Source organism: Temnothorax curvispinosus, unplaced genomic scaffold (genome assembly GCF_003070985.1).
Source record: "Temnothorax curvispinosus isolate PA1 unplaced genomic scaffold, ASM307098v1 QBEX01009885.1, whole genome shotgun sequence".
Taxonomy (NCBI): domain Eukaryota; kingdom Metazoa; phylum Arthropoda; class Insecta; order Hymenoptera; family Formicidae; genus Temnothorax; species Temnothorax curvispinosus.
This window is the reverse complement of record NW_020219665.1, coordinates 972,441-996,807: the sequence shown is the minus strand read 5'-3', so window position 1 is coordinate 996,807 and position 24,367 is coordinate 972,441. Positions and strand designations below refer to the sequence as shown.

The 24,367-nt window shown below is 38.7% G+C and overlaps 1 protein-coding gene and 1 long non-coding RNA gene across 23 annotated transcripts in view; one reads left to right on the top strand and one right to left on the bottom strand.

Moving 5' to 3' along the window:
* The window catches only part of LOC112459522 (forkhead box protein P1-like), a 288,209-nt gene that overhangs the window by 103,101 nt on the left and 160,741 nt on the right, over positions 1 to 24,367 (top strand). The gene's annotated exons all lie outside the window — the stretch shown is intronic.
* Positions 1 to 24,367, bottom strand: part of LOC112459525 — a 70,461-nt gene that overhangs the window by 16,058 nt on the left and 30,036 nt on the right. Inside the window, exon 2 of the long non-coding RNA XR_003041332.1 lies at positions 20,235 to 20,437. This is a non-coding gene — a long non-coding RNA (uncharacterized LOC112459525). The remainder of the gene's footprint in view (positions 1 to 20,234; positions 20,438 to 24,367) is intronic.

The window sequence follows — 24,367 nt, the reverse complement described above, 5'->3', positions numbered from 1 at the left end:
ATGAAAGAAATAGAATTTTTTAAACCAATTCCTACATAATAAAATACGAAAATAACAGTAAAAAGTTCATACCACATCATATTATTAGCATATATCATTTAGTTTCAAAGATCAAGATTCTTTACATATTGTTAGCCTCATTTTTTATAATTTTTAAAATTTCCAAAAGCAACACTGAAAAAATATAATTCAATCTAATAACAAAGAGATAAATATATTAAAACACAAGTAAGTAAATTTATTAATAGAAATAGCAGGAAAAGTCCGCATACATTAATGGTAATAAAGTATTGAATCGCTTTGAAGTCAGCAACTCTTTTATTCTATGACAGTGAAAATATGTCTACCACACAAGCTAAAAAGAACTAGTCTAAGATCCCGATCTACATCGACCTTTACCCATCTGTTTTCCTAATAAAAGGTATTTTTTATCAAACATAATGAATAAACAAACAAATCGCGGATGGGTTGCCTAATTAAATCAGCTCAAGGCTACCTTTAATTAAAAATAATTTAATTAATTTTTTTTATTTCTACACTCATTTATATTCTCAAAAAATTCAGTACCAATCAAAAGTACAAAGCATAAGTAGAAAGGAAAAGTTAGGTTGCCTATCTTTTACTGCTCCCTATTACCGGGTTGCCAGGTATAAACAGGTAAGTTGGTATTACTAATTTACACTCATCTTTATTCTTAAGTGAACTATATATTAAAATAAAGATAATTTTATTGCGAACACAGTGGTATTAGGTTGCTTAAGCAAAATCGATCAAGACTTGCGGTTGCCGCGCTTTAAAGTTCGAATATTTGAGTAAGCTAGCGGGTTGCGACAGAGTAGCGCTGAACGTACTACTATATTCTATGCAATAGAGGAGGACGCAGCATATCAGTTGTGCGTGAAGCAGTTGCCGAGTGAAAGAGAGTGCGCATGCTTTTTTCTCCGTGCGATAGAGAAAAACAAGCGACAGAGCTGTCTTAAAATTATCTTTATTTTAATATATAGTTCACTTAAGAATAAAGATGAGTGTTAATTGGTAATACCAACTCACCTGTTTATAGCTGGCAACCCGATAATAGGGAGCAGTAAAAGATAGGCAACCTAACTTTTCCTTTCTACTTGTGCTTTGTACTTTTGATTGGTACTGAATTTTTTGAGAATATAAATGTGTGTAGAAATATAAAAAATTAATTAAATTATTTTTAATTAAGGTTAGTCTTGAGCTGATTTAATTAGGCAACCCATCCGCGATTTGTTTGTTTATTCATTATGTTTGATAAAAAATATCTTTTATTAGGAAAACAGATGGGTGAAGGTCGATGTAGGTCGGGATCTTAGACTAAACGTAAATATCGTCTGTTTAGGAAAGAAATCGGGTTTAATTGTCATTTTTTACTAAAGCTAACACATATCAATTTTTAAAAAAATGTGACATTGTGGAATGCTATATTGTCATATTCGTAATTAGCACATATACTAATATAATTAATAAAAAACAAATGTTTTTATTAGAAAAACTTTTTTGACTAGTGTCATTAACTCTGCTAGTTGGCACAATTTGTCATCAGCGATCGCAAATATATACAAACGCGTTATATAGATTATTGTTATTATAATTGAACAGGTTAATTAATTATTTTATTATTGTATATTAAAACGAGGTTTTTTTTATTAATATATGTAATTATAGTTTTATATATATTAGGATAGATACTAAAATTGTTTTCTATATATGAGTATTTGGGTTTATAAATGTAAGTAAAAAAATGTATAAAAAAATTGAGAAAAAGATATTATATTGGATTATATGATGAAAAAGACTCAGCAATTATAAAAAAGATCTACATATTAGGTTATTTAGATATATATTTTCTAAGTCTATCTACATTAATAAAATTTTTAGATCTAAGAAAAAGAGAAAAAGATAAGAAACATCGTGATTATATCTGTATAAAAATTATTTAACAGTCTTGTTACAACTTTTTGAGAGCTTTATTATGAAAAATGTTTCAACTTTAAACTGTTAATTTTATGTTAAGGGCATTATATAGGTTTTCCTTTTTTGATAGCAAAATAATTTTTGACTTTTTGATCGCGGCAAAGCATTACCATCAATCATCCTCATATTATTCATATTGTTACATTTGTGTAAGCATCGGCCGGGCATTTGATTTTTCGCAATGGCATAGACGCGCACAGACGCACTTGCGTTGATTCAATTGCGGTTTCCCGTAAACAAGTGCATCGTTTTATTATTTATCGCCGTTATTCCGGCCACTTAATCAAAAATATATTACGGGGCAATACCTCTCAACGTCTGACATTTTCGATGCCATATACGAGCGCGAATGATTTCATCAGCGCATTATTAAGTGGGCTTTGATTTTCGATCCTCATTTTGCAAACCAAGCTCTTTGTTGCCTACCAAGCCCCCGTCGTAAACGTCACACAGAGAACACATACCTGTCAAATGAAAATATTCTATTTGCGCAACTATTACTCTAATCATAGGTATTGCATATTTGCTAATTATCAGACTCGTTGTTCGCTAGTATTACGTTATATGTTCTACACTTGGTAAATTCAATTCTGTATTACGCATAACTCCATCGACTGCACTGGTGAAACGTGCGCCGAAAATTCGCGCCACCACCGTTTACACTTTTCGCGGTGCCAGTCGTGAAAAATGTCATTTCGGAAAAGAAAACCCTTTACCCGCGTACTTTACGCACAATTGATAATTCAACAAAGATCTGGTCATAAAATTCATCGTTTAAAAGTATATAATTGACGTTCTTTTTCTAGTTTTGTTTAACAAGATAATAAGCAATCTATATTGTCAAAAAAATAGTTTTCCTTTAGAAAAACCTTTACATTTTTCTAAAATACATAGCGTTAAGGCAAAAAGAGAAAAAGCAAAAATCGAGTAGGCGGATCATGTACGTCGTAGAGAATGGAGTTAGCAACACACGAATACATACACAAGCAGATACGGACGCTCAACGGGGTTGAGCAAATGAAGTGGATATGACATAATGATTTCGAGTGCGCGCGTACGCCGAGAATTGTTGCTAGTCGGTCGGATCTGCGATTCACCTTGTTCGTTGCAATTTTCATTCCTGTCGATACGAACAATTACAATTTGATCTCGCGGTGAAAACAAACATTACATTTCGCTTCGCGGAAACCCGATTAAACGTATTAATGATGATTTTATACTCCGCGATTTACATCGATCGCGATCAAATACGTTTCATTTGCCTAAAGTTTTCGTATACGCCTTTATCGTTTTTCGCTTGTTATAAATATTAGAATATAAGATCCTTTAATGAAATTATTTGTATTCTGAACTTTAATTTCCAATTGAACTTAATTATTAACTCTGATTTTTATATAAATGCAGATTCTGTACGTGTAAAAAAAATTTATCTTAAATTATGTAACACGTATCGAGTATTCTACTATCATATGTAATACGTTAACGGCATATTCCGGAAATTAAGTGAAATTGAAAATCGGTACAGTAAAAATATCAAAGTTATACACCCTACATTATAACTTTTCGTTATAAGCGATCAAAGTTTGCCAATGATATCGCGCAGAGTTCGCGCTCAAGTGCACCCGTAACCGCGCTTATATGCATATCGATTTCTCTGTCATCTGTTATTGATTTTCTAGCTATCTAATATTGATTTTTACCGCTCAGCTGACTTTGTCTTTCGGTCACTTAAGCGCAGAGACGTATATTATAGCAATTAGTTGATACCGGCAAGTTAATTGCTAGTAGTACATTTTAATAACTGTTATAAATTCAAGTAAAAGTCAAATTACTTATCAATGTAGATGGAAGTATAAAAAATTAGAAAGAAATAAGAATACAATTGGTGCATTATAAAAATAAATGTAATTAATAATATAATCATTAGCGCATTCACTTTGGAAAATAATCGATATGCTGACCGTGTAAAGTTTAAATTATATTATATAAAAAATTTTTAAAAGGGAAAGAAAGAAAAATAAAGTAACACAATTTATTAACTTTATTATATGATCATAAGAGTTATTATATATTTGACAATTTTTTCCCTGTGATCATGAGACACGCTATGCATATATATATATATATATATTATATATGCACATATACATATTGTATATTTTTTATATTTTTTACCAATATTTGGACAAGGGAAAAATAATATATAACCAATCGCATGCAATTATATCGCAATTAGCAATATGTTCTAAAATTACAATATTGAGAGAGATCCCCCCCCCTGGGAATTATCTCTAAAGACTCAAACGACAACTTAATACGGTAGGTATGGCTTCGCGGTAATTGCTACAAAAACATTAGATCTCCCTTGCATGAATCGACCATGAACCATAATTATACCCTCTAGATCAATAAGCTCTTATTATGCTTACACATCGGCACAAATGAGGCTATCGCAAACAGATGTACGTTTTGTATGTTTGTTGAGACATTTTCAACAAACACTACGGTGCTATTTTTACGACTCTAGCGATTTGCTCCTTTTCCAGAAAATACTATAACGGAGTATAATTTAATACCATCTAATAATATATAATCAAAATCATTTTCCAATTTGAGAGGCAAAAATTAAAAGTATCATATGGAAAGGCATCGAGGCGTGTTTTTTTATTTTTAAGATGCAAAATAACTAAATAACATTGGCTGTTCTCTTTATTATAAATTGTTAATGGATATATTTATGATATGTGCTGTTTTCAAAGTAAATAGTTATTGTGATGAATAGTAACCATTCATGCGATAAATATCGTGTGTCATAGATATCGTTCGAATCAATGGAACGATTGACCAATTATGGCTGAATATTTTGTTCGTTATTGTGACGCGGGTTTTCACCTACGCGAAAGTAAACCGATACGTTTCGCAGTATACAAATGTAACAGTGGCGATGGTGGTTTCGCTATGGCGATTGTATATGTATATTATTGCGGCGTGCCTGCTTGTTTCTCCTACCTTCTCGGCACCCCCTTTTGGCGCCCTTTCATGCACGGTAAACAACTAACGTACCTACTATTCTATGCAACCAGTGCCTACCGGGGGTTGCGTCTTCCAACTACGAGGTGTTTATCGAGAGATGAGCATAAATATGCTATTTTATCGAGCGTGTGTATAAAACTTGTTAATAATTTTTATTTATCGCATGTTTTTTACAAGCAAGTGATGATTTATCTTATCTCTGTTTATATTTTATTACATAACTAGTTTTGAAGTAGCTATATAATTAATATTCCATCCTGACATTAATATGCGCGATAATGCATGAAATTATTAATATCTTTTTTGTTGAAACAATTTTTTTCCTGACTTATTGTTAATGATCTATCTATTATTATCATATATGCAATGATCACACTCTTGAAAGGAAATAATAAATAATGTTTTTTATTTTTCATATTTTTTCAGGATTTTTCTAGTCGTATTACTGATAGAAAATACAATTTTGACGCTTGTGAATTTTATACCTTTTTTTATTTTTAATAATGTATACGAAGGTATACCTTTGGAAAATTTAAGAGCTCATGTAACATTATATTCGGATACGCTTGCGAATCAGCTTTGACATCGAAACGAGCTTGGTGTTTCGAGCTTCTCTTTTTGATCTCTTGCGCTTCCTGCATTTCACTGTAAACAACAGGCATATACCCACCCTGGACAGGCATCGCCGACCCCGAGCGAGGCCTCCCACTTGCAAGGCACCACCCCTCTCATCAGTCGGTCTGTACAAATATACTATTGTATTGATCCTATACCTTTTCCACCCGCTACGCTCCTTTTGTTCCCGGGGATCCTCGTTTTACATTTTAGCCGCTTCCGCGAAACAACTAATGTGCACCGAGTGTGTTGACAGTAACTGTCTCGCTATTGTTGCACCCTCTCGACTCGCGCTGTACACCCTCGCGCCCATTCGGTACGCGCGGGGGAGGACGATGGCGGATCGTCGTGCCGTGTACAGAGCCCGCGGGGCTCTTCCGTTCGATTCTTCCTACGTTTTGCGATAAATCGACTCTCTCTCTCGTCCCCCCGGCACACCTGAAACTTTGCGACGCTCATATATTGGGAATTGAAATAAAAGGAGCGAGAGTCGAAAAAAATCGCGATTAATGTCTATCCTCGATTATATCGTAATTGAGTTATTTATGCATGTGGTAAAAATTACGATGGAAGATAATTATATAAATTCTTATTGACTGATGAATTACGAAGATTAGTTTAGATTTATAAATAGACAATGGTGACTGCAAACAACAAATTCTATTGCACACGTGAAACATTTTTATTTATAATATTTTTGATCTCTTTCCGAGCGGAATATCTGAGTGGATGGAGTAAGAATAAGTAAGTGGACATAGAAATCGATGTGAAGCTATTAACAGAAAATATGTGACAGAAAACCTCTTCACCATTAAGACGTAAGAAAAGTTTTAAGTAAAAATAAAACTACTAGTTTTACAGATCGACTCGCGTCTAAAAATCCGTGCTGTTGATTACGTCGCGCGAAATAGCGATTAAAGACCGACCGTGTGTTATTTTAGCAGGGATGGAATATTCTCGCGGCTTTAATTAAGGCGAGAGCTGGCTAAAAATGTTTACCGGTTGCGCTTCTCCGCGGTTTTGCGTTGCCGAAAATCGAAGCTGGTGGGAAAAAAAAATTCTCCCTCCGTGTAACTTCTAATTTCCAGAAAACCACAACGGTATTTTCGAGGCGTCGGTTGTAACCGTTCCATGAAATTAGTTTCGCGGAGGGGAACTCTATTTCGTTTCCATCGTATCACTCCGTGCCGAACATTCCGGATTTTCGCGCGATCATAAACTCGTGCATACGATGCATACCCAAATTGCCTGTGTGGCTCGATGCACATGGTACAGGGCAGTGCGAGCGAGCGCATATTATTCGTTTAATAATCGATAGAATCACGTCATCGCGTGCACACCTCGCTGCATATAAAGCCCTCTTTTGCAGTCTTACTTCTCGGCCGCGCCGGTGTTAATGCACGTTACGTGTGCCGTTGTTGCGAAACGGCGGCAAAAAGCAATAAACGCATTATGCATCGCGGACGCGTTTATTATTGAGGAGAATTGAGGAGAATAGTGATCGACTCTCTCGGCCGAGTTCGGGCGATAGCGTCGAAAAACTAGGACGCGAAACATATTTTTCGAATATAATTACCAACAGGGATGACAGCTGTTTTCATTACACGGTATTTTGATCACATGGTATTGATAATGATTTTCTAGCAATAATAAAGGAATAGATTCTATTTTAAAAATTATTATATGATAATCGCTTGTTACAATAACCGTTGCATGGATGATGCACAATAATAAGAGAAACATGTTTCTTATTCACGTATTGTCAGTTTTATTTTCAAAGTATGAAAGAAAAAATATGATAAAAAGTAAGTCATATGAGTTTACTTCTAAATTGACTTACAAATTAAATTTGTTTAAATTTCGAGTACTTATTATAGCTAGAATTGTGTATTTTCTGTGATGAAAGAAAAATCACATCTTCTATAGATTGCTTCCTATTTATAGATTGCTTTCTATGAGATTGCTTTCTATAAAATTACAATCAGGAGGTAAATACGTTTGGTCTATTTATCTAAATATCGGAGATTTATAAAGAAAACATTTAAACGGACACTTATAGAGAAAGTGATACGACAGAGAAGTGCTTTAATTTCTATAAGATTTATCTTACGATTTACTTAATTTATTACGTAATTGCTGTCTTATTCATATATATATATACACGTATCCGTCTTGTGTACATTGCACACTTACCAATCTCGACGTTTTGTAGCCATTTGACTTAATCCGTTCAAATTCATTTGATTCGCGCCGTTCGTGTGCCGGTTAGCCCGCGGACGCTTGCAATTTCGCGCGTCTGTGAAAAATAATTCTCGCGCGGATGAGAGACGGAGGCGCGCCTCGCATCGCGCCCGAAATCTCGCCGGTCTGCCTGTTCGTCGCTGTTCGCGAAGCATTCGCGCGTAATGGACGAGGACCGCGTAGGTACGTAGGCATACATGCAAACAGGTATCGTAACGATCGTAACGCATCGAGGTCGAAGTAACCGGCAAGGTAACGAGCAAAAAGGATTGCACTAACGAAGTGCCTGACGGGTAACTTGCTCCGGGTCCAGGGCAATAATGTCCCCCGCTGGTAAACTCGTGTTTGCACAACTCTTTGTCCCAGAAGTACGGCGCGGGCACACTCTCGTAGCTCTCGTACATGCACGCTGCCGTGGTCCCGGGTGTGAGCGTGCGCGGGGTGCATGTGCGCGTGTGAGCAATGCCCGATGCGACGTGCACAAAGAGGCGAAGACACGGACGAACGGCCAACGACTCCTGCCCTCGTGTGCCTCCGACCTAAGGTTTTTTTTTAGTTGTTGTATGCATAATAGTGTTAGGATTCATTAGCAATCAGAGATGGGTCGGTCGGTCTGGCCGGAGGATTGTTTACCGGTGTCCAGCCGTTTCACTCGTGCCTCTTACGCCTCTGCCGGCGGCACCGCGGCTGCAAATGCTGCAATTTCTTCTCTTGCTGCTCCGCAGCGTTGCAACCGTAAGAATTCATAGCGCGATAGGAACACGGCGACGATGGCCTGAATTCCGCCCGGTCTATCGAGAAATCGCGTTAATTTTCTACATACATGAGATTTTTGAAACATAGAGATTTCAAACAGAGAACGTTAAAATTGCATAGAGTCGAATAATTAAATTGTGCAATACGTGGAATTTATACTGCAGTAATATTTTTGAAGTTTGTTAAATATAGATGTGCAATTTGTGTCGCGTACACTGTCACCATCTTAGATCAATATACACAAATAAATGTTACTTCGCAAACAAATTTTGCATCGAGTTTGGCTACACGTTCAAAATTCAATGAAGAAATAAGGTTTGAACTCGTAGGAATCTTTCAAAGACGATAAAACCGATAAGAATAAAAGATGAACATTCGTTAAACCGATCTTTGTTATAAAACCAATATAACGTTCGAGATTTCTTTAAAATAACGAAATGAACCGAGCATTGCATGATACATCGGATCTCACACAGTGTTGCATTATAGAAACGCTACAAATCGATAAATTACTCTAAAATAGCTAGTTATTAGAGACCGAGCGTATAAATTTATTCGATCGTATATGCATTTAATTGGAACGGATTGACAGGCGCGAAGCGGGCGCGATGATGCGTAATTTCCATCGCGCGATCCGTGTCCGGTGAGTCGCGCATGAAGAGGTGCGGAGGTGCGGCAACTCGGTAGCGGAAAATCGCTCACGAGTCTATTTATAATTTCGTCTCATTCATTCGGAAAACAATCAAACGCCGCTGTGAGAGATCGTGCGGAACGCGCGTCGCGGACGCGCGTTACCGATCGCAGAGGCAGGAGGATAGGATAAAAGCGACAATGAAAATACACTCGCGGCAAAAGCGACAGGCCGCGCGAGATAGCTTATGCTTCCGGGAAAGTGGCGAAGGTTGTCAGTTTAACTCGCGCCATCACTTTAACGTCGCCTCGTGGTCTGTTTAGTTTTGCCGCCCAACTCGCGCGCCCGGCGCGCGGCCCGAGTGTCGTGCGCCCGTCGTTCGATGGCCGGCACAAACACCGAAGCCCCGGAGTAGTGCGAACCGACGAAATCGACGAGCAAAATACGACGCGATGATAATCGTTCCTTTGACTCGAGTTTATTCGTGCGCCGTTCCATCGAGAAATGTTTATTTGACGAGCAAAGTGGATGACGTTATGCGCTGCCGTTTTTTGAACTTTGCAAAAAATTGCAGAGACAGAGCTTTTTTCGCGGAACAATGACGCACATTGTTATAGCCAGTACAACGCAGTTAGACACACATTAAGTAGATAATTTACTTTTAATTAGAAATTATATCTTTAATTAATAGTGTCTAAAAATTAATTATGCAAAAAACTTTGATGGATACTAATTTGCAAATTTAATATGGAAATAAACGAAAAGAAATGCGCAGATTAAGAAAAGAATACTATAAATTGTATAGAAATGCCGAAAAAGTGAGTCCTGAATCTAATTCAATCTTAATTAAAAAGAAATGTTAATTGAAATTAAATCTTAACAATGCATTGATTTGTTTAGAGATTTACTATTTAGAAGCTATTCAGGAATTAACTATTAAATAATTATCATTAGATAAAGTGAAAGATAAATTATTAATGTATAATCTACACTAAGCTAACCAATATTCGCATAACGAAATACATATTAAAATGTTATTCGCCGTTGTAACGACATAACAAAATTTCCTTATGACTACGATCGTGTATGAAATCATCGAAAAACAAAAAAAAAGCTCGCGAGGGAATATTCGCTTTGACCCACGCACAGCGTCATTTTTTGCTGTTGAACAGTGATATTATCCAGAATTACTGCAACAGTGAAGGATAAAATATGCAGCCGAGTTAGTAAATGCCGTCCATTATAAATAGGCGCATGACACGAAGCCAGAATAAATATCGCGATATCCTATTTCCGGCGCGCGATCCCCGGATCGCTGTTTATTTTATTACTTTTTCATGAGATTTCAGTGAAGTGTAAATACCGTGGAAAATGCAGGAATACAAGCGACTAAACATAACGATTATAAGCGCCCGAGGCACCGATGCATCGTGGCTTGTTTTCAATGCAGTTGCATTGAACTGCAGCTGCATTCCATCTCCATGCCTCATCCCCAGCGCGCGCGGCTGTTCCGCGCCGGAACTGTGCACTTTGTGAAATGTCATGACCGATTTAAAATGAGAAAAATGCATCGAGCAACACTCTGAATTACGCATCGAATCATTGCAATTACGGTACGGGGGGAAACATTTTTTGCATCGGTCGCCGAAAATTTGCGCGTAATAAATAATATCGTTAGAGTGTGTGGGAGCATGTGTGTCAATTGAGTATTTTAAGAATTGAATTAAAAAACGGCGCGATTGCATTTGAGTGAAGTCGAAAATATATACAAACGTTTTTTTTGTCACAATTATTAATTTTACAAAAATATGTAATAAAGTAAATTTAGTGTATAAATATTATTTTGTGCCATTATATTGGGGTATTTAAATTTTATTTATATCACATTCACGTAATCATATTTTCTTAAAGTAACTAAATAATCAAGTGAATTAATTAACTTTATCATATATTTTTAGTAAAAATGGAATCTAAATGTATATCAAATTTTATATTTTGTGATATGAATGAATCGTCATAGTAGGTATAGCGAGAACGTTTTACGACAATTTTAGTTTTTCTTTTGACTTTTGAATGACTAACCGATGTTTTATATAAACTATTTTAGCAAAACGAGGAAATAGTTTATCTATATAGCCAGAAACACGCGACACTTTTATTACACAAATTGTTCGTCATAATATATTCTCATCCCTTTTCCGGCAAGTAAAAAATTTAAATTATCACGAAATTATCACATGGATTTCATTCCGATGTCTATTATAATATCATGAAATCTTTTCGGGAAATTATTATTTTATTTAGGATTAAGGTCTATACGGAATCATGCATTATAAAAATTTGTTTGTGACTTATATCATTTACTTACTACACTTGTTTAATATTATATATATACTGTTTTAATCGTTTTTAATTACAAACTTAAATTAATGTATTTTATAATTAAAGAATTAATTTCGCTCGATTTAGTATATTTTCATTTATTCCATATTTAACCATTTTGGTTAAAATAAGATGTAGATATTTGCATTAAAAAGAAGCTATTAGCTAGCTTTATTAGGACTTATTTATCTTGCATTAAAAAATCATCCGCTCTGTTTAAAAGTAGCAGAAATTCCTTTATTTGCTCCGTGTTATAAATTCGATAAATACTTTTGCAATTTTTATATTCTGTCTGTAAATAACACTTCGCTATTTAGTAGTTACTAATAATCTCTAGATATTTATTATCGACGAAACGTGTATTATTATTTCTTCACTCTCACTCTAAACTTTGCGCTGTTCTGCCAACACTTGAGAAAAATTACATGTCCAAACGTTCATAAATCATAAAATAATTTTTAAAAGCGGAAACGTATATTGCCATATAATTTAGCATGCGACATCTCTAAAGAATGTACCATAAATAAAGAAAACTAAGAAAAAGGAAATATGTCGCGTAATGTACGTAATGTAATATGTAAAAAATAAACATGCTGTCATTATATTATAAGACAAAGGATAGTACAGAGGAGTATTGTGGTCAAAAAGGGATAGAAGCACGGAGAGGTGGCGGAGATAATTTTCAGACGTTAAAAACGATATTAGAGCGGAACGCCGCAGGCAAGGGATGAAACGGGCCGTTGTAAGTGGCGAGGAGGCTGAAACGGAATAAGTACGGGTGGAGAAAAGTTGGTGTATAAACAGAAGTTACGTAAGTACATTACAAACTGTAATGGTGAATCGGAGCCGCTCGCCGCTTGGTCTACGCCTGACGAAAGTGGGCTCTTCAACCGCCCCCGAGAAAGCAACCCCTCGGCATTTATTATGCTATATTGTTACAAGGAAATTGCGTTTTTATAAGTGAAGTCGCGGGCAAGATCGAGCCGCAAAGGGCAGGTCTTTTACCCTATCTTGCTATATAAAATGCGAAGGTATAATTGGACCGATTATTTTGAAAAGAAGTAATCAATATACTACTTAATGAGAAAAACATATAAGTATGTATTATTTCACAACGCTTTTGTTATTATGTTATTTAGCGGATATAATAATACATAGGATAATTTTTATTTTATAATTTATTTAAAAAATACATTACATAGATAATATTTTTACATTTTATTTAATCTGCAGGCATTATTTATCTTTTCGTTAAATTTAATGCGATTAATGCAATTTAAATCGCTTTACAGATATAAGACAAAATTTATTTTAAATTCAAAATTTAATTGTACAGGGTTTATCATTAATTTCTATATCTTTGATTTTCCAGATGAACAATTTTATTACTAATAATTATAAGGCGTTTTGCAATTATTGCTTATTACTCAATTGCAGATAGGCTTGATATATATATTATTAAAATACCGTGTAAAAATGTCTCGCGCAGTCATAGAACAAAATAATATAAAAATTAATTCGATATATATATTCATGTTATTGAAAATAATATATAAAACAATAAAATCTCCCAATTACATTAAATGCATAAATCTATATTACTGATAAAAGTTCACATAATTTTTTATGATAAAATTACAAATTTTGAGATTTTTATTTGTCTGAACAATTATATTGTTATTTTATTATATGCAATATAGTAAAATATGAAATAACGTATATTTCTTGATCTGAAAATGCCTCAGAAATAATTCCTTAAAATAAGACAGATATATATTGATTCAATTTTAATTCAATTATATCACTATAATTATCAATATCGAAGCACTGCTATTTATTTTATGACATATTTCTTCGTGAAATGCGGGCAAACATAAATAATTCAAGATATGAATCTATAAATTGACACTTCTTCATGTTATATTTTGATTCATTTCGATTTATTCCAAAATTCACACACTTTACGGAGTGTAAAATGGTTATCTGAAAATTGAATGTGATTATTGGAGGTGTGAATCGAATTTAAACTTTCGTACATCAATAACGGAAGCGAAGAACGTGACGCATTTCCTTGCAAGCTCCGCATCCCTCTTAGAGGGATGGATAAAAGCGTGGAAGAAGGGGGCGGCGGCGGAGGGGGAGTGAACTCGGGTCGGCAGCATGTTGCACGATCGTAAACACTTTGCATATTTCCCGTTCCATTCGCGGACCCTCCACCTACCCACCGCCACCGCCACCTTTCCAACGATCTTCTGTCTCCCTTTTATATACGCGCGTTATATAGCACCGGTTTGCAATTAGCTAAAATCGATCGCGTGAAAGTGCACGATGGTGCCGGCTATATAGGCCTTCTCCTGTATATTTCTGGCGACGCACGATACCGTCCGGCTCTTTTACACTGCACCTTTCGCGCCTTTCATTATAATAACGCGCAATTGCCGGGCTATTCCTAACGTTATTTATGTAGCGTTATATTTCGGCTCGCGTTCGCGTTTCATAATTGCGTGGTAGATTTAATGATTGCCTGTGCGATGACGGGGTATGTAAAATTGCGACAAGAAAAGTTGAAGAATTTTTAAGACGCCGACTTTTCAAGAATAAAGAAATGAGAAATTGGCGCACTCAGAGAAAAAATTTGTACCAGCAACTAGAATTTTTTTTGTTAAACCGACTAGAAATTTGTGGATAAATAGCGCCTCAACTATGTATAATATAGTTGTAATAACAACAATAAATAAATTATTTAAACTACAAGAAAGTAGTGGCATTAACGAAAAATATATTGTGTATGCAAAAGGTATGTTGTAGTAACATGAATAATTATTCATTGTAGTGATATCAACATAATTTTTAGAGTTGTCTAATAAAGAATAATTTCTTATTTGTTAAACTAAAAGATTTATAATTAATATACCTAGGCGACTAGCGCCTGAAAATATCTGTTTTGGTCCCGTAGGGGGTCTCCTTATATACAGGTCGGTGCAAAATTTTGAACTCGAGAGAATGTACGGGCGATGCGACGCCTAGCGGCGTCGATGCAATCTATTTATAATCCAAAATTGATTAATATATATGTGGGTGAACACACCCTGACTGGCGAACCTTAGAAGGATCGCTGGAAAAACCCTGCTGAGCGACCCTAGTTATAGGAATCGATGTTGAATTTTAAACACGCAAAAGTATACTGGCGATGCACCGCGTAGCGGGCGCGAGCCGAACTCTCTCGCCGCGCGAGTCCGCGCTGCTGCCCGCACCAGCTTCTGGAAGTATGCTACACAACAAAAAAATATTTGTCTAAACAATAAGTCAAGGAGTTGTCTAAACTTGAAAAATGTTATTGTCATATCTTGTTTTATGGAGTCTATATAACTATAATAATTATAGTTGAGGCGATATTTAACTTTCAACTAATAGTTGACAAATATTGTTTCTGTGACTATACTTTTATGGTATTCAGTACTATTTAGTTCCTATTACTTTGGAAAACTAGTTACAAGTAGTTAAACTGCAGAGTTGCCAAAAAAATAGTTGCCACAACTATTTAGATTTCTCTCAGTGCGAATAAATATAGATATGTTTTAATATATTTCCATCGTATTCCCCCCACAAATACTTCGTTAATCATAAAAGTTTCATTTATTTGAAAAGGTGTTTATTCACAATTTCGAAATATTTTTCCTCGCCCGGCACTCGCGACGGCGGAGCGCGAAACAATATGATAAATAAACGTCAAAAAGTACAACGAAAGTATTATTCAGTAACTCCGCCACATTTAATACAATCCCCGCGCTATTTCCGAATATCTGTAGCGCGAATATCAGCACACTATCTCTAATCCCCCCATACCCCAGTCTTTCCTTCAATCTCGAAGTTCTATCATCCTCCCCCCACCCCTTCTCTTTCTCTCTTTCTCTCTCTCTCTCTCTTTTTCTCTCTCTCTTTCTCGCGTCTCTTACCGCGAAACTCGCCCAACCAACCACCCGCTTTTCCGCCGTCCCCGCGAGGCAGAAAATCTGAGAGCGAGATAATTACGGTTGGAAGCGCGGATATTATTTAACCAACATTTCGCTGCGCAGACCGGGGGAGTGGATGAGAGCAAAGGGTGGTCAGGTAGGGGGAGGAGGAGGAGGAAAAGGATAGATGGGAATCGGAGGAGAGCTCGGGGGTGTTCTTACACGAGCGGGGCCCGATCAAATATAACAGCGGTCGGTACAACACCGCTGCTAATATCGCCAGCGCGGTGGAAATTCCTTCCATGTTTTCAAATCTTCTCTCCCCACCCCTTTTTTTCCCCGAAGAAAAACACCCGATTGCCCTGCACTTCTCGCGGCGCGGCGGCGCGCGCTCAAATATTTTACTTCCGCCGGAAGAAATATAACCAAGACTTAATCCACGCTCCACCTCCTCCGCAACCGGCACATATACGTGGAATGTTTTGAAAACTGAGTTGATTTCATATCAGCAGATTGAGAAAGCCGATATGCAAATTATCCTTTCTCGGTGGAGATCGCTGAGATCTCCGGGAGGACCTAAAATGCTTTATTGATCTCGCGATATTTTTATGTTGCGCTTTCTGCGTCACGCTGATTGTATAAATTATTCGATATTATGTACAGATATTTTTCGTTAAGGATTGCATGATTAATTTATGAAATCCATCACGCATATTTTATTTCTTGCGCGTAAATTGAGGATATTAATCAGATAGTTAAAAATCGGACTCTCGTTTGCCCGTGCCTGATTATTGTAACTCGAGTAGCTGGACGTACGCCAATGTGGGAGGTAACGCGGCGGCGGCTATTTTTCCGCGGGGATCTTGATATTCATCTAGTTTTACTACTGACACGAAAGAACCGAGCCAATTTTATGCGGGCATCCCGTCGTTTGCAACATACGAGAAAAAGTCTAACAATAAGTCGAAACACACAGAGTGAAGAAGCGGCATTCATTTTATGAATAATTCATCCGATCGTGGTAGGTATTAGCGCGCGGCACGAGCCGAACAGTAACATGTAAATGAAGCGATAAATTTTGCATGGACAGGTTGTGAAGTTCCCCCCGTAACCCCAATTTGGCACAGTTTCGCTATCTCTCCTTCCTCTCCCTCCCCTCCGCCCCTCCTACCTTTTTTTCCTCTCTCCGCGTGTGCAGGTCGTTAGTGTCTGCGCTCGTAACTTCGAGCCACTTAAACGCACGCGTGAGGCAGATTTAAATAAATAGATTTTCTATGTCGCACATGGTACGGTACGTCGGAATAACAATTTACGATCTTCGACGTATAGTTTTTTTCTTAGATACAATTCATCGTAAACGAACGACGACCCGCGACTCGCAAATTGCGCGCTCGCCACGTTAATAGTCGCCCCTGTAATCGCGCCGTTTTCCGCAGCGTTCCATCCAGATATCCCGTTTCATCCCCGAGACCATAAGGCTTATCCGCCAAGAAAATCGAGCTACCCGCGCGAACCCCATCAAAATCCGACAGAACTGTTCCAACGCCCCCTGATGCTCGCTACTCACCCCTTTCTCGAAGCAACCGCGAAGTAAAAGAGAAACGGCGGGGAGGGGGTGGAGGGTAATGGTGGCGCGTTGCGGTTTTCAGCTTTTACGACCGAATTACGACTTTTCAACTATTTTTACGAGAGTTGTTTCAATTATTTCACCAATTTGCAATTAAGAGCGCGGCGCACCACCCCCGCGGGAGTCGACGCCGCCGATGATAGGGGCCGCAAAGGGTTGGCGCCTCTCTCGAGCTTTATGGGGCTGATAATTTCGTGATTAGCCAATTAAAGGAAAAAATTAAATAGCCAACGGGGGTCGATTGCGGGACGAGCATCGGCCGTTAATGTATCGAGAGAAAACGGGAAGATTTGTAAAAAATTATTGTTTTTATATCATTGCCGACTAATTAATCGGAAAACTTGCGAGAAAGTTTTGATAGATTTTATTGAGGCGGTACTCTTCGTCAATTAAATTTTTGCATCGGTATATGGAACATTTAATGGGAAAATTGATTGTTATTTTTTGTGTGAATATATATGTATATGTATATGATAATATATTTGATTCTAATGTAATGTTGAGTACATTTTTACGCTGAATCAATAGCTAAAGACTAGTGCCTGCATTGCATCGAAAAGTGACATTATCTTGCGGGCAACTTGTAATTCGACAGTCTCCCAACTTTAAGGTTGCGCTAGAACGAGGAGGGGGTGCGGGAGGGAGAGCAATATATAAATTTGTTATTAACCCCGTTACGCCGCGCAACGTCGACGCACGCATCAGCCTCGACGAGACCTCTCACGCGACGGGATCTAAAACTTTTTTAAGCTCGCCTACTACCAGAGTCGCGTAGTATATACCTTAATGACAACAAGGGAATAGAAGACAATTTGTAGCTTCCCGTCTTCGACGGCGCGCGGGCGGTATCCGCCGATCGCCGCCGGTAGCACTTTTAAAGCCGGCCCGATGCGGCCGAGGAGGTCAGCATTCGGTTCGTTGCCGGCGCTGGCCACGATGGGTAGCGCGGGGTTGTTGGCATCGCGGCCCGAGGGTTTCGCTCCGGCAGGGCAAGGCGGGAGGGAGGGGGTGCAGCTCGAAGGAGCTAGCGGCGCGGAATAACGGTAAGTCTAGTGTTTATTTGATGGCCCGTAATCACGCTATTTTGTCATCAACGGTAGGCCTCCTTCCGACGATGTATACCGACGTAGGGGCCGGCTCCGCACTTATACTCAGCCCCTAACTCACCCTCTCCCGGCCACCCGCGGCCCACTCGAGGAAGGGAGGGACTAATTCGAAGCGCCGTTGTGCCATGCCGCAGCACCGGGGCGCATCTTGTTTCCGGTATAATTCTAAAACGTAGCGAGGCGTAGCACGCGCGAGTGTGATGCACGTATGCAATCTCGCACAACAGGAGATACCCTTGATATTCTTCCGGCGTTTCCATTGCTCTTCCTGACCTGACCGCCGCTCGTGATAATGCGTGCACGCATGCCACCGCGCCACGCTGCAATTAATCCGTGACGGTGCGAAACTGCGAAATCTTCCCAGACTTTGACAGTCTCAAGAATTTGTCGGCTTTACAAAGCTATCGTTGATACCTGCACGCGAGATAACCCGCGGGACCGAGTGTGATGCGTCATGCGGGAATGATATTTGCGAACTTTATCCCGCACACAATCGCATATGTGCAAAATAAAAATATTCCCGATACGATAAATAAAAAAAATATTTTTTTATTGAAAAATAACGCGATAAACTTCGGGGTAAACTTTTGAACTTATAATGCAACAAAATGGAAGTTTGCAGTGGAGTTTGGCAAATATGACGTTTTAATTAATGTTACATGTCACAAAATAAGGAGCTTGATCCTGTAATATCGTACAGCGAGAGGAGTGGTAGAATATTAGTAACGCAAGTCATCATTTCAACCGCAACTACAATACAATATAATCTTTGCATGTTTCTGCAGTCCGCAGTGGCCGATACGGGCGCGCTACGCCTCGGCGTGTACAGCGCGTAATAACGGCGCAACGGTCTGTGAATCATCGGCAAACGGCGCACCCAAATCTATATATTCGCGCGTTTGTGTGTTTTTGTGTATCTCTTACACCCGCGATATCGGTGGCGTAACGTTCGCTGCATTTCTGATGCACGGGTATAAGGTACTATGATATTGCCTCCGGTTACGGCGCGGGGGGCTTTCACATGTTGACGCGCGTGTCTGACGTGAAGCTAATTAGAAATTATTCAATAATGGGTTAGGAAATACTCAATAATAGAAAATAGTGTAATCGCGGTAACTAATATTAATGATACGGTAGGCCACTTTGTTGCCTTTCGAAGTTTCGCGGCAGCTGAATTCAATGACGAAATTTGGAATTTTAATTTAAAGATAATATTATACATAATGCAACATGGAAATGTTGTGTATAATGTAACGGGAACTAATGTGTCGGTTGTATTATAAATGTCACATGATATTTTCAGCAAAACAATTTGCACACAACGAAATTGCCTCATATATATATATCTATTGTTCGGATACAGAGTGGGATTTTCTTAGCGCCGAAAAATATTATAGAGAGATTGCGTCATCTAGATTACATAATGGCCTCGAGAAGAGTTTTGGCCTTTCTAAGTCTATCTATATATTGTATTTAACAAAATTATACACGCGTGTCGCCAAACGCTGAAAGAAAAATTATTGAATTATATTAATATTACTTTCTGTGACGTTAATGATATTCATTAGGAGGTATACAATATTTCGCTTGATTAATTCGCTAAGGCGTCACCTGCGTGACTGACACGCTATTTTTCGATAAATGCCTCTAAGCGCTGCGCCGCATTGGGGAAACATGCAAATAAACTCGTTGTGCGTAGGCGTTGCGTTGGAATATTGCGAATTCCAGATTCGACGCGCTTATCGCCCGCGGTGTCGTCGACTCGCTAGGCGAATACCGGTACCGGAGAAAGAGAGAGAGAGAGAGAGGAAGGGAGGGAGGGAGGATGGGAGAGAGAGGGGGTCAATTTGTCAGGAAGTGCACAACTCTGATGTGACATCGCGAGCGCTTACCCTAATGGAGCTTTACGGTGTAACAGCTCGTTGAGAGCTTAACACGCATAAGCGAGTAATCCCCGTGTCCCGACGGTTTCTCGATGGAACGCCTCGATTAGCTACCCTTGCCGATTAGGATACCGCAAATCCGTTGATAGCTACTCGGCGATCACCACGGTTCATTCCTCGATTGCCCTCGACCGCTCGGCTGCATTCAAGCGCTGATACAAACAATAACAACAACACGTGAGATATATGTTTTTTTCCACCATTGTGAAATATTGTACATATTTTGACAGACACGTCCACTCGCAACGATACGAGATCGAAAAACATGAAGCCGCATTGAAAAACTTACAATATTCACACGGCTATAAGTTGAATGTAATAATACAATCATTCATAATATTTGAAGGCGCAAAAATCAAATATTGCGAGATTTTAAGATAAAACGAATTAAACAACTACACGTAGTTGCTTCAACATGCGTATTAAACTATCTTTTTTGTTAGAAAAGAAAAAGATAATTACTTTGTGACAGATTAAATCTGGAGTATTATAATGAAAGAAGGCAGAGAAGCCCCCGATATAAATTTTCTTGATAATGTAGTAGCATCGCGGAACTTGTGTAAAGAGAAACTGCCGACGATCCTTCAACCCCTTTCCAGGGAGAGAGGTCGTCGGCCACGCTAATCGAACTCTTCCTCAAAATAATAGCAGGGCCCCTGCCACCCCCCTCCCTCTCCCCCCTCTCTCTTCGCGTACAACGCGAATCTCGCGAGTAGTGCCTAGCCCCGGTCCTGACTGCCTCATTACCCGCTTTTAATGAAACTCTTTTCTCCGGACGGGCCCGGGCTAAGCGCCCGTTGCCAAACCTCGTTTAGGCGATACGGATCAGCGTGCCTGCGAGCTCCTACTCAGCGAAGACTATAAAGGAGGGTCCACATTATCGAGCAAAACCGCGAGCCGAACTTCGCCGCGAACCGATCATGCGTCCACATTATCGAGCCGAACCGCGAGCCGAACTTCGTTGCGAGCCGATCATGCGTCCACATTGTCGAGCCGACGGGCTCGCACGAGGCTCGCGAACCTCGAATCGAACATCAGTGCGAACCATCGCGTACTCAGTCCACGAATCTGCAAGGATTTTGATGATACGCGGTTTGGCTCGCAGTGTCCCACCAAAAGTCGGTATTTCGACGAAACATCAAAAGATGCTTTTTATGATCAGATTATACGCTTTGTCGGGTGGTAGACTGGTAGTTAAGCTTCGATCTAGACAAATAATGACAAAAAACAAAAAATGAACTATGAAAGAAAACGTGAGTAATTGCCCAGTCGCTGTATTTGATTCTATCCACGTATGTGCAGTCTACACGACTACTGATAGACAAAATGGAATGGTCTGATAAAAAATGTTTAAAATTAAATAGTGATTATAAGCAGAAAAGATTATTATATACGGGACGCTAAAAATCCCGAACATTATAACAATTAAAAAAATGCCATGCATATTTATATTTACAATCGTATTTTTAACGTTGCAATATAAATTATAAATTTATTGCGTATTTATCATAGATTTAGAGTATGTTTATGCAATATTAAATATAGTTGGTACCACTCTAAATATAGTTTTATGGTTTAAAAAGGAATTAAGCTTTGAATACAAGAAAATAATAAAAGCACGCATATGTATACACATATTTAGTCGTCTTTTCCTGTTCTCATACTTTTTTTATAAGAAGAAATAAGTAAAGAACTCGAATGTGATAGTGACATGTGCAAAAAAAAGATGACGACATTATTGGCATCTCTGCAAAAAGAAAAAGCAAAAATAAAAAAAGTATGGAAACAGGAAAAGGTGAGTGAATATATGTATATGTGCTTTTATTATTTTTCTGTATTCAAAACTTAATTCCTTTTCAAACCATAAAACAAAATTTAGAATTAATATTGCATAAACATACTCTAAACCTGTGATAAATACGCAATAAATTTATAATATATATATTGCAATGTTAAAAAATACGATTGTAAATATAAATATGCATTTTGCATACATGTATTAAGAATTTATATAAATTTTATTATAAATTTCAATACGAGATTTGACTTCAAAAAATTTTAACTCATGTTCGCGGTTCGCGATGGAGTTCGATTTGAGGTTCGTCTGCAAGTTCTGCTCGAGGCTTGGTTCGGGACTCGGTTCGCGGTTTGGCTCGATAATGTGGACCCTGCTTAAAGCTTCACCCGTCCCGACGGCTCCGTTCCATGGACGAGTTCCGGCATCGAAGTTTCGCGCAAGTTTGCCGAGCCGAGGCGAACGTCTCTCTCCTTTCGCGCCGCGTCGAACGAGGAGGCGAGAAGGCCGGGATTTGGTCAGAGGGGAAGAAAGGAGGTTCAAGGTGGAAGAGGGGGAGGGGTTGGCCGGAAGAAGAGTCGAACGCGTCTGACACGATGCTTAAGCGTGCGAACTCTCTCCAGCCCCCTCGGACCAATCCCTCCAGTCAGTTCTAGCAGTTTTCGGTTCTCGCTCTCGCAACCCTTCACAAAAGGGATACGCTTCGCGCTTCGAACCAAGTTTCGGCAATTATTATCATCCGCGGTATACTCACGTTTCGTCGCAATTGTATACGCGCGTATCGTAAGACGTGTTGTTGCGTCGTATGTAAATAGAGGGAGATGACTCGAGAACTCTGAAGAGAGCGAGCCTGATCGATTTGTCATTCAACCAGGCAAACGGTGAAAGTGCGTATATGTACGACGCGACTACGTGTTCGTTGAACGATTCATATAATATTCGCGTTGTGAAAAAAGTAAGAATATTTAAAGAATCAAATTAAATTAATAACAATCAGTTTGACAAATCTATTTAGATTTATGTAATTATATTTATTGATGGTCGTACTTAACTATATTTGATATGAAGATATTATTGTTTTAAATAAGTTTTCACGTAAAAACTACATTATTCTTATTAAACGTGGTAGTAATTGTTAAAGACCACTTATATATTTTTTTGTTTGTCATCCTAAGGCCATTACCATAATCACATACCTTTATAGGAAGATAAATGCTATAGCAAAAAAACGTGACTCAGAAAATAATGTGTCTTGTAGCTAGGTCATTCGAATAATTCTTTTACTTTCACTATGCTAAGTATTTGCTTTGTAGTTTGCGCTATTTACTTCTCAAAGCCAAATATCATTTTCTGTAATCTGCTTGTAGAAGCCTAGTCTTCTCGAGCCTGAGCAAATAACGTTGTTACTCGTATGTTCTTAACGCGTTTGTCTCGTTAAATAAGATTAAGGAAAGATCTTTCCTCCATATTTCATCTATACGATTATTTTGAACGGCTGTCTAATATTCGTATTCATGCGACTTGTTTGAACGTGTCGGTCTGCGACGTCGAATGAAAGCGTTCCGTGCCATCCCTTTAAGTCTAGCCGGCTCCTTCTTCAATAACTCATTCCACGTCTTGCTTGCCAGCCCCCGGAAGGTGCGCGGGACGTGTCAGAAGACAACTCCACCCCGTGCTGTCCACTGTCTACGGGTAGTCCCCCTCTGAGTAACCGAGAAACCGCAGTACAACGAAACTGGCGAGTCGGGCAGGGGTGGTTGAACGGCATCGGCGGAGAAAAGCCGGCGGTGGACCATCCCTCTCCCTCTCCCTCTCCCTCCGCAGTAACCAAAATTTATATACAAAGTATCTTTGCTGACCAGTTGCCGTTGGCGAATAAGTAAAACAGTAAACCGGGCCGCGCGTGGCGGAGGATGTGTTGAAGTGGTGAGCAAGAGGGGCGGGAGAGGGATGGAGTGGCTGCGGTTTCACCTCGTAAATTTGTCCCTAGGAATGTGCGGCATTTTTCTCGACCCTCCTTACGCACCCCCCTCCCCCTCCACGCGGGCATTCTTTTGCCGCCCTTGCGATGTTTCGAGTCTCGGCGCGCTATTGGAAGCGATCATCCCTCTTTAAGGATATATTCCGTTGTCCGTGATAAATTCTTTCGCCGCATTAAATTGCTTGCATGATAAATAGATGGTTGTTGTACATGTTTTATTAGTGGACGAGCGAAAATTGCATATTTCGGAAACGTTGCTATTTTAGAATTTCTGATTTTTCTCCTTCAAGTGTGTTTTATATACGC